The 17,031-nt window shown below is 37.6% G+C and overlaps 1 protein-coding gene across 3 annotated transcripts in view; it reads left to right on the forward strand.

Moving 5' to 3' along the window:
• The window catches only part of LOC310906290 (uncharacterized protein), a 374,899-nt gene that overhangs the window by 49,340 nt on the left and 308,528 nt on the right, over positions 1-17,031 (forward strand). Inside the window, exons 1-2 of one of the 3 annotated variants that reach the window (XM_083855446.1) lie at positions 3,374-3,690; positions 5,223-5,327. The exons of 1 other annotated variant lie outside the window; for it this stretch is intronic. The gene's annotated coding sequence lies outside the window, so the exon portion shown is untranslated. Of the gene's footprint in view, positions 1-3,373; positions 3,691-5,222; positions 5,328-17,031 lie in introns of those variants that run through there. One more of the 3 variants, XM_083855445.1, reaches the window with a different exon arrangement.

A 17,031-nucleotide genomic window follows, 5' to 3' on the forward strand; every position in this document is an offset into this window, starting at 1 on the left:
CCTTTTTTTTTTCTTTTTTTTTTTTTTAATGGAATAAGTTTTATTCTATTTCTTAAAGAAGCAGTTACCTTTAGAGTGTTTAGAGTGTAACTTAAGATATGAATGCCTTCTGAGTACCACTATCAACACTATAAACTTTACACATGTGATTCTTCCACAAGTGTTTTGTACATGGTTTGTTTATCTTTCTAACTAAAATGAATTTAATCTCATTTAAGAGCATAACAGAGAAGGAGAGCTAGTTCTGTGAATTAATGTTGCTTTTCCTATTGACCAGTGAAGAAAAACAACTCCCAAATAACACTAAATCCTTTTTATTCTCAAGGGATCCCTTAATGTAGCATGATCATATATTGATCACATTGAGCTTGGGTGTAACCCAGGTCTGAAGATCTGCACATGAAAAGAAAAACTTGTAAAATTCTGGCACATTTGATCTCCTTGCTAGCTCTAAGTCAGTAAGTGTGAAAATACCTTGATGCAAGGAGCTGAGCATTTACTCAGTCTAAAAGAACATGCAACAAATAAGGGGGGGGGGGGGGGAGGGGAAAGGTGGCTGGTTAAGGTAGATCTCTCCAAATTTAATTACTTTTGAGGAAAAAGAGCAGAATGTGGAAAAATACATGAAAATTTTATTATCTTTTTCTGAAACAGTCTGTTCTGGGCTGTTCCTCATTAGAATGTAAATGGGGAAACACTAAAGGTGGTGGTTACTTCCATTAATTAAAAGGAAACTTGCTCATAGCGAAGCACCCTGAGAATGCTAAAGGAGTTTTGTATATTCCTGGTTGCCGTCTTTGGTATGAGCACCTTGTTCCACTTCAAACTTTGTGTCTTTCTTTGTTAGAGATAATTTTGAAATGGCTCCCATTGCCTTTGTGTGGCTGAAATGTGGCAGCAATGGAGTGGAGCCAATGGAGGGGTAATTTTGCAGCCAGCAATCAGGAAAAGGAAGGGTCTTTAGCCAGGGGACTCAACAGTGCCAGGAGGAGCCATTATTCTATTATTATTTCTAGTGTGGAAGCATTGTTTTAAGTTACATCAAAAACATCCTTTACATTTCTTTGTTATTTGTGTTGTAAATTTTCCATATCGACTTTTCCAAAGGTAAGGTGTGAACGTATATCGAAGAGGGCTGGTTGGGATGGATCTTGCTTTGGAAATTGTGGGTTAAAGAGAAACCTGGAATCAATGGTAATTCCTCTGCTTCAGCCTGGAAGTTCACAGAGATTGGCCAAAGATGGAATCAGTTCTCCTTTTCTTAACACTTGCAGAGAGCAACACTCCAAACAGCCTGTCTCTTCACAGGCACTGTCCTCCCATTTTTTTTCTACTATTAGGGAGGCCAACCTTTTGAGTTATAAGCACTCAACCCTGTAAGGTTTCCAGGAGCCTTACACTTAGAGGGCTAAAAGGGAAAGGATGAAGTCTAAATTGTTATTCATGTGCATGGACTTGTTTTTATCTCCTGGAGGCTGCACAGATTTCAAAGGATTTGATGTAGGTAGTTTTCTTGTTTTCAGTTACTGAGAAGTCCACTGTCAGTAAATATTTTATATTTAATCCTGCTTTAATGCCACTATGCAGACCATGTGTTGAGAACCACTATTGAAGGGATTTGCATACTGAAGACTGTCATCATGATCCATTTTTTTATTGGTAGATTTTGAGGAGGTGAAGGCTTTACAGCTGCAAGACAAGTGCAATTTGACATAAATGCAGAAACTGAAACAATGTCTCCCAAATTATTTGGGCCATTTGAAACACGAATGGGAATACGACCCAAGTATCCTAAATTCCAGTCCAGTGTCTTAGACCTGAACCCACTTTTTTCTTTCAAAACCAAAGTTTCCATCATTATTATTTCTACTGCCAGGGCTTTTGAAAGATATAAATGTGACCTGATTTATTAAATGCTTTCTTATGTGCCAGACAGAAGCAAAATCCTTACCCCAGGGCACTTACTCAGTGGCCCTGATCCTGCAATCTGATCTCTTGAATGAATGTCTGAACTAACATGAGCCCTGCTGCCTGCTCTGAGAGTTTGGCTGGGATTTTAAAAGGGAAGGGACATGAAGATTGCAGGTTGTCTACAACACCCTCAGTCAACTTCACTACATGACCACTACTTTCCTACACGGTTATGTGTTTCCCTGAGACCTCTGTGAGGTCTACCTTTTGTGTAGCTGTTGCTCAGTTACCTTCAGTAGATGGTGAAGTTTGGGCTAAAATGTTTTTTCTTCTGTGCATAAGCCTTGACCTGTTGCACTGCTAAAAGATGCTTCGAGATGCACCTTGAGATTAAAGTGCATTGCCCCTGCAGTGCATTGATCTTGCCTGGCCGAGAAAGGGGTTGTCATAGATCTGCTTTTCAAATCAGGACTCCCTCATGGGTTTTTCCAAGGCATCATCTCTATGTCATTGGGTTGGCAGGATATGAAGCTGAGGGTCTTTTTGAAGTTTTCCTTCACACCAAGGGATGTATACTTGTTGTATGGGAATTGTGGCAAGTTACACCCTCTCTTCCCTGTGTGTTCAGGGCAGGATAACTTAATGCAGTGTTGAAATATTCTGAACATTTTCTAAAAGTAAATTGTTCATTTTGATATGTTGGTGCATTAAATGAGGAATGGAATCTGAATGATGACAACTAGTTTCTGGCAAAGGACTGAAATACAGGGGATGAGCTTCATTAATTAATTAAATAGTCCTATGAACATCTATGCCTTTGCAGCTACACAAAATAGTCTCACTTTAAGAAACATGTTCATGGGCTTTGTCAAATATCACTCGGGCCAGCATTATTTAGTGATTTGCATAATCATAAAACAAATACCACTTTAAAGTCTGCTTATGCATCTAACATTTTGGGTTTTTTTCTTTTCTCTCTTTTTTTTTTTTTTTTTTTTTTTTTTTTTTTTTTTTTTTTGTGTATTAAAAAATTCGTTTCCTGCATCAAATGATTTGTTATTGGAAAAGAAAAGCAACATTTCTTTACGCAAAACTCTTCTTCCTTCAAAACTGTGGTACACTGAAAGTATTCTCCAGCTTTCAGAGTTTATTTGATTTTGAACACTTTTGGTTATGTAAGTTTTAATAAGTAGCTTTGGTGTACCCCTAAAGGCACACTCGACACACTTATGTTGTGTGACCTAGGGTCACAAGTAATGGCTGCAAGCTAATTGATTGAGAAAGGCTTGTCTGACTGGGCCCCTTTGAGTCCTCCCTTTACATTCCTAAATTTCTGTAAAGGAGGCACTGGCAGCTTTGCCTGGTGAGAGGAGGGGTTGGGGAAAGGGAGGAAGTTTCTCAGTTTCTGATTATGCGCAGAGTTTCCTTGTACTGAGCTTATGTTCTCCACCCACTACTTAGTAAGAACTCCTTAACAACTTAAAGCTTTATCCCTGTGAGTACCAGAAAAGTGATCTGAGTATTTATTGAGCAGGGAGAACAAACTGCTTGCTCCAGGCATGGAGAAAGCTTATGGAAATGATATTAGACCTTCAGCAAAGTGCACAGCTGCATCATACAGAAGCTGAGACTCAAACTGACAGGCAAATAAGCCAGATCACGGAAGGGGCCTCTGTGTGGCAGCTCTGAGCTACCAAGTGTTGGACAACTAGGCAAAAAGTGCAATGGAACAGGGCAGAAAATAGCACACTAACTTCATGCAACTGTTGCTTATTCATGGTGAGTCCAGATTTGAAATGTTGTTTAAAATGTAGCTTTTTTTGTTGTCTCTAAAAACCCTTCCGTTTTACCACAGCGATCCTTCTGCAGGGCTCATTGTGTTCCAGATGATTTGTCCGGATGTGCACTGCAGTTCTGAACGATACAGAAATGCACAGGGATAGCCCTTTCCTCGCTGCTTGCTCTCTCTTGTGCTGTTCTTGCTTCAGGAAAACAGGTCCTGTTTCTGAAAGCACGCTGCATGGCTTCTGATTTGGAAAGAAATAGTTTTGCAGCCAGCACTGAGCGTGCAGCTGCATGGAGGTGAATAAGTGAACATAATTTCTGTGCAGTTTTCTGCAGTTTGAGCTTTGTGGCACCTTTCCATTGCTCCTTATTTCGCTGCCTTATCTTGAGAATGTATGGCACGGTCACTATGAAAAGAGCTTTGTGTTTGAATTCCTGGTGAGGCGAAGGGTCAGGGCCTATGAGTTATCTGCCTACCAGCAAGACTCATTGCCGTGTCCCTTTATTTTTCAAGCTGAAACAGAAAAAACATGTGTCCTCATCCCTTTTTTATAAATGTATTTTGAATTCAGGTTTTACATGCTGTTTGTGTGTGCTTTGTTCTTTCGACAAACTCGGGGTTTGAGAAGAGGCCAGTTTTCTTCTATCCATATTTATTTTATTTATTTAAGCTTTCCCGCAGCTTTTCTGAATTCCTTTGTTGTGATGCACATAATTTTTTTCTTAAAACAATATTCTGAGATTCTGATTTCTGCTGAGAGAAAAAGGATTTATGATCTGATAGATATTATCAAAATTACCCAAGAGCTATCTAAATTTTAGGTAAGTTGCAAAATTATACAGAAGATAAAGCTTTTATAACATTTTGCTTGCTTAAGGAAGGAAACACAATACTTGTGGATAAGTTCTTGAACAGATTGTGTTAGATACACCAGTCATCTAGTGTAATGGTAGTAAATATGACCTGAGCTATAATGTTGTTTCAGCTATGAGTTGGAAAAACCTGCTTCATTAGCACAGCAACAGAATTAAGCCTTGCATGTTGACAGGAATGTTAGAAATATGTTTGTGAAAACTGCTGAGTGGACGAAATTTAGAGTAATAATTCATCAAGGCACGTCAAAGTTGCTCTCTATGTGAGGTTTTAAGATATCTGTAATTTAGAGGAGAGTCTGGTTTTCCTTCAAGCAGAAGTGTGATTCTGCATAAAAATATTTTCATCATATAATTCACATGCACAAAAAATCTTAAAATTAGGTAGCAGTTATTTGGAGCTAAATGGAAAATGCTCATTTGATAGGATAATTCTAATACGCAGTGTAAGAAGTTGGTCAGATGAACTCTGCACAGAAGGTATGTTACTACTTGTTTCTTGATCTTTCTGTTTTTGTGCTCACCTAACAATAGCAGAGTGCTTGCTTGAAAAAATTGGATGTTCTTTCAGATCTGAGTCGATCTGACATTACAGTCCTTTTCAGGTGCAGAAGTTCATGTTGTTCACAGTTGTGTCTTTTCTTATTTGCCAGTTTGAGATCTTGAGTTCACCCACCAATTTTGAAAATGGATTTAACAGAAAGGGGACCGTGCCAGAGAAATGCTGAGAAATAGAGATCTGAATGCAATGCTGCAACGTAAGGAGATCTAAACGGACCTCAAACTTTTTGTTTTCTGATTTTGCATTAAATTTCTGTATATTTTGACTTGGGCTAAACATTACTTTCCACAAGAAAACCTTTGACTCTGTTCTTAGTTCAGTTGAGGATGTTCTTTTCTCTTAGGAGTTTCGGGCTTGCTCTGAGGGAAAGAAACATGTTCTCTTCAGTAACATAAACATACAATTTCTTTCTTGATTATGCTGTGGGGAAGGAATACCTGCTGAGGTGCTCTTTACACCTTTAAGAACTGAAAGTAAAAGAAGCTTTGGGGAAGTGGTGTCCTCCCAGCTTTGGAGGCCTGAGCAGCTGGGGTCCTTGGGGAGCAGGGAAAGGTGGGTGCTCATCCAGGGCCGCCTTCTCCACAGGCACACCAGGAGACGACCCATCCTTTCTGTGCTCTGTGGCTTCCACTGGCAAAATAATGCACCAGTGGTATTGTGACACCAGGCTGGAGGATTATGAAACATTTCTTCATGCTCTGATGATCAGCCTGATGAAGGGGAAAAGGTTTAATGAGGAAGAAAAGAATTTACTGTGGATTTTATCCCTGTATCTATTATTAAAAGCAGAATATCTACTCACAGTAGTTGTGTTCCATGATTCAAGGAAAGCCAGCAATAATGATGATTAAATGTGGTGTTCTCACTGACTGTCTGAGGACTGGCACAACTTAATGTGACTGGCAGGAAGCTTAAACATCAATAGTGTATCTCCAAATATTATTATTTTAGAGAAAGTCAAAGAACCATGAGCTCAGACTAAAAGAATTATACAATATTTTTTAGTTCACTCTGACGCCAGTCAGTAGAAAAAAAAAAAAGAAAGTAGTTCTGAAAAGGTCAAAAAGGTTTGTATTTTACATTATTAATGTTTTCCAAGGAGTAAATAGCTTTGTTTCATGAATTACATAGAAAGTGATTTTGGAGGTTCACTTTTTGGTTCATTCTGTTCTGTATGGAAGAAGGAAACCCTTTATTTACTAGATCTGTTCCTTTTTATTGGCATTGGTATATAAACAGAAACAGGTCTGCATGAGACCTATGGATATCTTTAGAGTCACAGAAGAAATCATGGAAATTCACGACTAATAGTTGATATGTCCTTCCAAAGAGAGGAACTAGTTTGTGCTGTCATGACAAGGTAATGTCTATAACCGTAGATGAAGGAAAATTGGCAGGTATAAGAGAATTGTAATATTCATGGAGTCAGTGAATCACAGTGTTTTTAAGATGAACTAAAAAAAATAACTCCAAGTTAATTCCTTGTAATTTTGAAATAATTTTTTTAAAGAATTTTTTTTAAAAAAAGCAAAGACAAAAATTTCTTTAATCTTCCCAGCTGCAACTCATGATCACATTGGAATGTGATCTTTAGAACACCCAAATTAACTTTCAGTTCACTTTTACTTTCCAACAACTTATTCAAACCATCAGCAGAAGACTGTTGCAGAAGGTGATGATTAAGGTGAAAGAAGAAGAGATAAAAAGAGAAACATTTGCCTATGAAGAGATTTAAGTAATTGTAATATGTGAGGAAAAGCAAATGATCACAGAGAAGCAGAAGTGAGGATAGGAACAATAATAAGAGAGGCAGAACGTAAAAAACAAACCAGAGGAGACCTAAAAGTAGAAAGAGCATGGCATGAACAAAACCCACCCTAAAATGATTTGTCAGCCACTGTGATGAGCCTTGGGAATTTTGCTGCCTTTTTCTGGGTTTGTTCAGAAACATTTCCACTGCTAGCAGCCAGTTTTATACCTGAAGTTATAAATTCACCTGAGAAAGTAGGCTGTTCTTTCTAAAAATTGCCATCACAATATTTCAGAGAGGGAGATGTGAGACGGAGTCTCTCTTTTCCACCCAGCATCCTCTTATATACTTCTCTCTGTCTAGCAGTGAAGGTGGAGGTGAGGATGGATGGTTACATCTGTTGTGACTGGTTTTGGAGCACAGGTTAAGTAATTTTTTTTTTTCAACTTCTACAAGATCCCTGTAACTTTTTAAAAATTCTTTGGAAGGAGTTTTTACAATTCTGATTATTGGGTCTGGGGGAGACGTGTAAGAAATATCAACGGACTTTCCTCTGCCTCTCCTCTGACCAAACCATCCAGTTTAAATTCCTTTTATCACCCATGGCTTTATCTGGGACTCTGCCAAAGATCCTACTGATTTTGGTAGGGATTGAATGAGGCCAGAGGGGTAGTTCAAAACTGTGTTGATTTTCAGTGTGTGAATGTGGCACCATAATGTCTTCAGATTCCACAGTATTCTACTGGAAATGACGTCAAATTCCACAACCATGGAAGTACATACAGTGCTATCTCCAGTTTCTGAAATACCTGCCTTTCTGTTACGGAAATGCTTGGTGATTCGGGCAGAAACTAGATGAACTTTCCAGTTCTGATATTACCTTTAAACCCCCAAGACTGTGGTAGTATTAATTATGTAATTTCAGTTTATTCAGCAACGTGATAGAGGGAGATAACAAATACAGATTCAAGTACTGCAAAAAAGCACTGTCTTCTCCCTCTTTTTAGGCCATTTTGAGTGACAGTATTCCATTTGTATCACCAACTGTCCACATCTCCTCTTAACTCAAAAGATGTTCCATGGACCATAAATTTCCTGTGAAAGATCTGCAGTTGGTCCAGTTTTGAACAGGGCACATTTAATGGTTTTAAATGATAAAGGAAAAGATAAATTGAAGAGAAGACCCTACCCTGAAGTACATGTCCCATTATTGCTGGGAATTTTCATTATTTCCAAAAAGAAATTCAAAAGGTCTCCAGCAGCAGCTGAAGATATCCTCCTAATACTCCTTTGTGGGCAGAGGTAGTTGGAGGTATCCCAGTGCTCTCTCACTGCCTCTTCTCTCACTCTCTGCTAACCAAAACTGTGTATGTTGTTATGGCCAGGCTGGTGGAAATACCTTCAAAGTGCCTTTCCTAAGGTGATATGACTTTGCAGTCCTCCTGCATCGAGGATCAATGTCCTCTGAAAACACTGCCTGTGGTTTTGGTCTGAACGTTATAAGTCGTTCTTGATTTTGGCCTGGTTGTCACTGAGCATCTGTTGTTTCAATCTGTGTATAATAAAATCCTGAAATAAAAATCTGTGCCCTTAGTAGGGGTGAGTAAGTCATAAGATATAAACAATGAAAATGGAGGAGAAAGTGATGGGCACAGAACTTTACTCAAAAACCATCCACAATGTGACACAGCAGCATGAGAGAGTCAGCCTGTGTTGGAAATACCTTTGAATTGTGTGGAAATCAGGATCTACTTTCTATGAGCCCCATAAAGCTTCTTTCAAGCTCTGGCTAAATTTCACAAGGAAGGCTTTTTCCTGAAGTACCCACTCTAGGTCCAACTATCCTTCCATTGACATCAAGAAGAATTACATCAGTATTAGGCAAAATGTGTAAAAATTGATAGTCCATGCGTAGATAAAGTGGTATTCTTCAAATTATTTTCTTTGTGGTTTGTTTTTCCTCTTCATTTATCATCTACTGCCAGTGTCTGGAAGACAACCAAGAAATTTGACAGGATCTGGTAACTTAGTCATGTTTTAAGACATATCAGGCCATTTGCTTTCTATCATTTTGCTCTTCTTTTAACTGTATTTTTTGGCCTGAAATTTTCCATTGTGTAGTCCCAAACCACAGGTGATTCTTTTGTTTGTTTGTTTTATTTTTTTTCTTCTTAAAGGAAGTATGTTGAAATTATTTTAAGCAGCAGAAGTGGGAATGCATTACATTTTTCCTTCTAAAAATGAAGTAAACAAAACCAATTCAGCAAAAGTCTTTGAAAAAACAGCCTTTGGAACAATGTGATCAACAGGTGGTTTGTGGACTATTTTTAAAGGGCTTAAAAAGAGGTCTAAATTGTTATATATTGAAGATAGTAAATTATAGCTACTTATTACATGTGTTTTGGCAATAGATGTCAAGGTAGGCACTGGGGTTTTTTTTATTTACTACAAGGATCTTAAGACAAGCTGAGCATTGCATATGGATAACACTGGGTCTCCTGCCCTTAGAAAGCAGGATACTGCAGGAACTGCATGAGTATGTATCCAAAGCTGACTTAGCTGGGTGCTGGGGAGTAAAAACACAGGAAGCAAGATTGCCATCTTGGAACATTTCACATGGGCAAGGAATGAATGAATGCTCTCTCCATCTTTTTTTTCATGAAGCCTCCCTAGATTGTAGTTTCAGCAGCACCAGGTGGTGCTAATTAAAAATATACTGATGTGTTGGGGTTTTTTTTCCCTCTTTATCTCCTGCACTACATATTTAGTTGCAATAACTCAATAACTTCTCTGTCTCTGCTGACATTAGTTCTAGGTGATTTGCAACAGTGCTGTGAACTGACGGATACAATTTGAAAGAGGAGACATTTAGGTTAGATTAAAAAAAAAAGTCTTTACTGTGAGGGTTATTTTCTTTCTTTTTTTTCATCCACTCGCATTGAAAAGCCTATTGGTTTGGTTTGGTTTGGTTTTTAAATATCAGGCCACATACTGCTATGTTATGGAGTATATACAATTTTATTTTTGCATACAGGCAGGTCATCACAAATGCATCTTTTGAATTGCTTTTTGAATAGAAATATAGAAAATTCTATAGAAAATGTATGTAGCAGTACTTATTTATGATTAATATTTATGTATTAAGGAATGGCATGTTTGAGACACACAAAATCTTGACTTCATTCCACCTGTTCCATCTTTTATTTGATATAATTGGGAATTCAGTCTTGTCAGATTTTTAGTGGTGGCATGCTTTATTTCCTGTATTGAATCCACCAGTCTTTTGCATAAAATTTGGCCAAAACTGCTCCTTTCAAAAGCATGCCTATTAGAAAAAAACTCAAAAACGATGATGAATAAAAGCAATGCATGACTGTGTTCAGTCACTGGGGATGGACTCTGAAAGGGAAAACATTATAGCAGTTTTTTTGATCTGGCCAAACTGAAACACCAGAAACTTTGGATGAAAATGCGACTCTTTTATCTATATTGTGCTACATATGTACAGTTGCACATCCAACTGATTTTCAGGTGGAGGAATTTGTTCTTAAGACAGTCTAGTTATGAGCTGATGGAAAGAACTTCCAACTTTAGACATTGGCATGGCTGAACACCTTAATTTCAGTTTAAATATTTGAAAAGGCAACCATTTTATGGAGATTTAGTTACAGAAACATGGTACACAGTGGCATTGCATCCATCTCTGTCATTCTGGATTTATTCAGAGTTTACCACAGCATTAAAAAGTCCTAAAAGTTTCAGTCTGGATACAGAAATCTCAAGGTTTTATCTAACTTCTTTGTACCTTTGGGCAAATCAATTCAAACATGTAATTTCACTGCTAAAATATTTTTAGTATTTCTATTTATTTTATGAATGACTGTGTTCCTTTGCAGCTACAAGTCCATTTACTTGACAGTATCCATCTAGAGGGGGTTTTTGTTTGTTTTTAACTTTGCAGGTCTATTTTCCTGTGCTCTGTGAGTAGTTTTTTACATCTGGTTGGATGCATTTGTAGGTGATCATTGGCATGTCTAACGTCAGGAAGTGAAAGTCCTGTCGTTTGGAGAGTTAAGTAAGGTGCACAACACACTTAAAAGTAAAATATTGTTTTCCTGCTCCATTGGAAGCAGGGTCCCTCATCTCAGTTCTTAAAACAGATTTAAGAGCCTATTTTTAGAATCTTTTTTTAAAAAAACCCAAACAACCCAAACTGGATTTCACAGAGCTGTCATATTATCAACAGTATTATCCTTAAATATTTGTGGTTATTTTAATTTTCTAAGTGGAACTTCTACTAAGTTTCATATGTTCTCCTTTGTTCTTTCCCTCCTTCATGTGTTTTGAACCCTTTTGTTTCTGTCAGTTAAATCTGAAAGGCAAAATTCTCAGCAAATATCATGTTTTATGAAAAATCTATGAGTGTATGGAGGAAAACCCTCACAATTGGTGCCAATTTAGAGGAAGAGGCAGGCAGAACATAGCTGTTAGACATTTTGTTTGGCCGTGGCTCAGTGGCCAAACAAAATGTATGCTGTCCCAGACTCATCACAGTACAGTTTCTCCTGCCAGGTGACAGTGTAATAAATAATGTGGAGAGATATGGCCGTTTGCAGTGAGAAGAAAGAATGTGGAGTTACAGAGCAAAGAGCAGAAATCTGTAGGAAAACAGGTTTCATCCAATCTGGTGCTTATGGGACACCTTGGGTTTGCTACTGCAGAAGAATAAAGGACCAAATGCCAGAAGATCTTAAAAGGATGTAAATTGCTTACTATAGGCAAACAAGAACATTTTGTTTGCTTCCCCCCCCTCCCCCCCTTCTTCTATTTACTGAGCATTTTATAGTGCATGGAAAAATCACATACTATTTCAGTCTTCACAAACTGTACTGAACACATGAGATTCCTACTAATCTTTCACATGAGATGGCCAACTGCAGTTAAATTCTGTATAAACAGTAAAATGGGGATGCCGAGGTATGAAATATGGTAATAAACTTTAAATTGGAGGAAATATACTTTTCTCAAGTGTGAATTTAGCCAGAACTTGGTTCTTTATTTGGCTCTGTTGAAGTCAGCATAGATGTGTTTAGACGAGGATAAAAAATTGATTTTAAAGCAGCTCAGTCTTTTATATTTCTTTACATTTAAAATGCCTACATATTTCATCTTACCTTGGGCAAATTGTAAATGGCTTTTGTAAACTTGGGATTAGTCTTTTCTAAAGATGAGAATGTTAATACTAAAATATTAATGCTTGCCTATTATTGTTACTTAAATAATATTTTTAAAGAGCATTTTATTTCTCAGCCAATGAAGGTTCATCAATAGAAATTAATTTCTACTGCCTTTTATGGTGCTATTGGTTACATAGATTTGGTTTTCTAAAATGCTGTAGCTTGTGTAAGGTAATTTTCCTTCTTCTAATGTTATTCAAGATGAGGAAAAAACACCAACTCATTTTCATTACTATGCTTTTTGTTTTACAAGCTGAATGAGTATCAATGCCAGACAATGATCATCAACAATCACTAGTTTATTTATTAGAGAAAAATGGAAACATTTCATATTTAAGGAACAATTGTCTTTTATGGACTGTTTTGGAAAGATACTTCTAAATATTAATTTTTTCAAGAATAAGGTGTTACCAGTAGCAACAGGAAATCTTAATGGTTCAGGTCACTATAAGCAGAAGCCCATTCAGCAACAGTTTTGGATAGAATTTGCAGCTGAATTTAAAAGCAATTAGGATGTACTCTGTACTTTGAAATGCTGAGTAATGGATTTAACCACAACGACCATTCTCCAATATCTGCCATGCATACAAGTTCAGTGCTCAGCACACCAGCCCTCTTCAGGGCTTGTAGAGTTTGACGGACTTCCTTGGAGCATCTTCCATTCTTGCACCTGGCAAAGCAGAGCATAAAGTCTTCTCTGGCATATGAAGGTCTTTCTGTTGCTCCTTTTTTTGGGTATTTCTGAACATCCTTTTTGGTGGATAAACCCTGGCAATTCCCTGAAGGATAAGATTTTCTGTGTATGCAATAGCCAATTATTGCTTTCAAGCAAGGAGTTATTTTCCTTTTCAGGGCTCTCCAGTTCCATGTCCTCTCAGTAACCAAGGGCCAGACCAGTAGTGTGCTTTTCCTTTTAGCAGCATGTTGTGATGTTAGAACTTCCTGCAAAATCATGTGTTTCATATTTTTTTTATATTTTAATCACATTTTTTAAAGTGCTTCCAGATGTAAGCACATATTTGATTACAGCTTACTGCACGTGCTTCTGCACCAATAAACTGGAAAGGCCTGCATCCATTAGGCTTGAAATCCATGCGTGACTTTGTGTGTGACTTCCAAAAGCTCTGGTTCAGGATGTTGGAAGTCAGGGGGTTCAGGCTGCAGGTTTTCTCAGAGGTGTTCAGTCACAGTTGGTGCAATACTTACAAGTAGCTTAGTAATGTGAAGAGTCCTATTGCAAGAGAAAATGCTTTTCTTTTTCCTTATCTTCCCTCCTCCATGAATCAGACATCTAGTCATGCTTCGGTTGGCTCTTGCCAAAGATAGATGAGGCACCCAGTCAACTAGAGAGGCTGATTATGTGCCTCGGTCTCCCATATAACTGTGCAAGGTACCCTGATGCACACATAGTGAGACTGATATGTTCTGGGATTAGGAAATCCCCATGTAAGTGCACTGTGTGTGCCAATAGAGCACGTAAAATTCCTTTATAAGATTTCCTTTTTCCCTCTTCATTTCTGTTCATGGCATCCCTTATCCAGAGGCCCTTGCTGTTATCCCACCAGGCAGATTTGCTGGGCACAAGGAGTGTCCCTAAGGGAAGCAGGCCACAAGAAAAGGATGAGGTGACTTTCTCACATAATGCAGCAAGTGACAGAAACTGCATGTGAGATAGGTGAAGCACGTGTTGGCATTGTAGAAGGCTCAGTCCTACTTGTGCTTCACACATTTTTCCTTTCCAAGCAGGAATCCTTAGCCCAGTAAAACACTAGCAGTTCCCTTTTTACTAATCTGAATTTTGTGGTAGCTGAAGAAGACCTATGTAGAAAACATAAAGCAGCTCTATGTAACACTCCTCAAATGTGAAAGAGATGAAATCACTTATTTGATCGTGTAGAACCCCTCTTGAAAATTTCCAGAGGTGTTGGAGAAGGGGCCTTTGAGTGTCCTGAAAAAAGGAAAGCCATGAGATAGGTACCTAATAGGTTTTCTGGAAGAACTGGAGGCTTTGAGACAGATAAAAGTTCTCAGAACTTCATATGATGAAAAAGTCAAGGACTCAGAAGCTTTTCACAAAGATAAAATTTGAATGTTTTGTAAAAAGACTCAGTGAGTGAAGGCTAAGAAAAGGAATCTTAACTTGATATATATATTCATAGTCAGCAATAAATTGGGATAATCAGAAACAGATTGATGCCGAACTCTGCTCAGGTCATGCCATGCAGGGGCATTTGTTGGTGGCTTGAGGGAAATCTTAGAAAAAACCCCCAAGGTTTGTGTGAGAGATGCACAGAAAGACCCATAATCTATCTGAATAACTTAAATGTGGTAGGTGAACTCAGTCTTGGATTTATGCTGCTTGAATTTTAAAAAAAGAATTTATTTGGTTCACTTGGGACATCTCAAATGTTGATAAACTGGAAAGAACTGTGCCAGTACTTCTGTCATATGGTGACAGAGAAAAACATGCACAACAGAAATGTACTGTGCAATGAATCAAGTAACACAGTTTCTATTCAGATCACAGCCCTGTGGGTAGATTATATAGAAAGTAATTTTAGCCCTCTTAGAACTGTGTTGTTAGAATTTCTCTATAAAGAGCAGAAATAACAGAAGCCTGGTAATTAAACATGCTGAATTAAAAAAAATATTGCAGTGAAAATATTTATTGCAATAAGATTGAAGCACTTAAAATCTTTTCAACTGGAGTCTTGAATTAGCCTTTGTGCACCAGTAGCATTTAAATTAAAACCAGTGCATTTCCCTAAATAGAAATGTTGGTTTTGATGAAGGCAGAATTTATGATCAAAACAGCCTCCATTTGAAATCCCTGATTGCATCTATAAAGCAACTCCTTTGAACAGTATCCTGCTCTCATACTGTTGATGACAATAAAGCTAAATATAAGTACAGAGAGTATCTGCAAATGTGTGCCTCCAGTTGTATATTTATATACATGTAACTGAAGCACGTAGGAAACTTGACATATTTAATTCAAATGCAGACATGATATTAGGATCCCTTTCCCCCAAACCTGGCCTGTAATAAGGAAGGAACCATTGCTTGTTTGAAACTTAATCTTTTTTAAAGGTGAGTTGTGGTAATATAACAAATACAAACATGAACTGGAAGTCTGCACCCATCCCTAATGTTGTCTGCTTGTCCATACAATACTGTGTATTCAGAGAAACCCATGAAGTCCCTCTGTATGCAGCTTCATTCAGTTGTACTTGATGGCAAGATCTACAAAAGATGTTTTTTGATTTTTTTTTCTTCTTTTTTCTATGTTGTACCCACAACCATATCTTATTGTATATCCATATAGAGCATGAATTTTAGCCCAGTGTAGATGTCTTTGATAGAAATACATAGACTATATATATATACATATATATATATATAAGTAAAAGCAAGAGATCATCTCAAAAAGATCCTCTCAAAATATCATCTGGTTTCTTTGGTTCTTGCTAGTTGAAGGTAGCTGAACACATGCTAAATGAAGCAGAAATGAGAGAGAAGGAAATGGCAATTGTCAATGTAATCAATACCTAGACCACAGTGTAAATATCTGTTGATGTTTGTAGTGTCTGGGATAATGGGGAAAGGTTTAGTTCTGCTTCTGCTTTGCAATATTTTAGCAATGCTTGTAGCCATAAATCTTCCCTAAAACACCAATTAAAGAGGGTTTATGAGTGCTTTGTGTTACTGGAGTGATGCAACAGATCAACACACATCAATGAAAGCAGCTTGCTGTTTTGCCATTTCTGAAATACCAAACCCAAATAACGTATAGTAATCTGAGTGCTGCGTCTAAAAGCAACATGTTGGATGGTACTCTCTCTCCCTGTAAATGAAGAAGTTATTTGAGTTAACTAATTGATTATAGACTGTTTGGCCATCAGCATCCATTTGAATAATCTAGCAGCTGGAGCATGTAGATGCTGGAAACTCAGGATGAGAAGTGGAGAACGGCTGGGACATGCCTCGGGGGGTAAGGAAAGGCAGCTGGAGAGTATAAACAGGGACCTGACAGGGAAGTTTCAGATGAGTAGAAAACCTGCAGCTGGATTTGTGAAGCTTTACCTTGGCGTTGTCTGCTCCTACACAGATCTTTTCCTCAAGAACTTTCATTTGGTCATCCTTAAATCTTCTCATCCACCCCTTTTCCACATCTTTTTATATGAGTCTCAACTGTGCAGAGTATGCCTTGTTTTGGTAAGCTGTAATGTATGCTATTCTTTACCATTCCATTAATCTAAAACATAAGAAGGAAAAATTTATCTTTAATATTCAACTCACCAATATGAAAACCAGGTCATATTAAGGAGCCAGTACTCCCATGAACAGTACTTTTCAACTCACTAGGCTTTTCTCATTAGGCTTTTAAGACTGGTTTTACAAAGCCTATTTACTTGCATAACCCTAAGTATATAATAGCATACATAAATATCATTATGTGTAGTGGATGCTTGTAGATTAAAAAGAAAAAGCAGAACCAGAAAAGTAAGATCATCCAGGTTAACACTGTGCATGTAATCTATATCAATTCCTGTTTGAAGTATAGTTTTTGGAATGCAAAATCCAATCTTGATTTAAAAGGGTAAAGGACAGAGACATGTCATCATCCTTGGGAAGGTGTTCCAGTGGTGAAGTACTTCTGTGGTACAACAGGTACCCTGTGTACCTGCATCATATATATAATCATAGATCTATATCTATATAATCTAAACTTGACTGGGACTTGTTTGTAGTGCTGTCTTTTACCTGTAAAAACCTCCTGTCAAGTCTGATAGAGACTGTGATCCATTCAGTCATAAATTTTGAGGATAAATGGAACTGCATTAAAGAGTTTCTTCTAGCCCTTTACTTATGAGGCTCTTTAGTGAGTTTCTTGAATTGTGCACATGAGACAT

This window comes from Zosterops lateralis, assembly GCF_965231275.1.
Source record: "Zosterops lateralis genome assembly, chromosome: 2".
NCBI lineage: Eukaryota > Metazoa > Chordata > Aves > Passeriformes > Zosteropidae > Zosterops > Zosterops lateralis.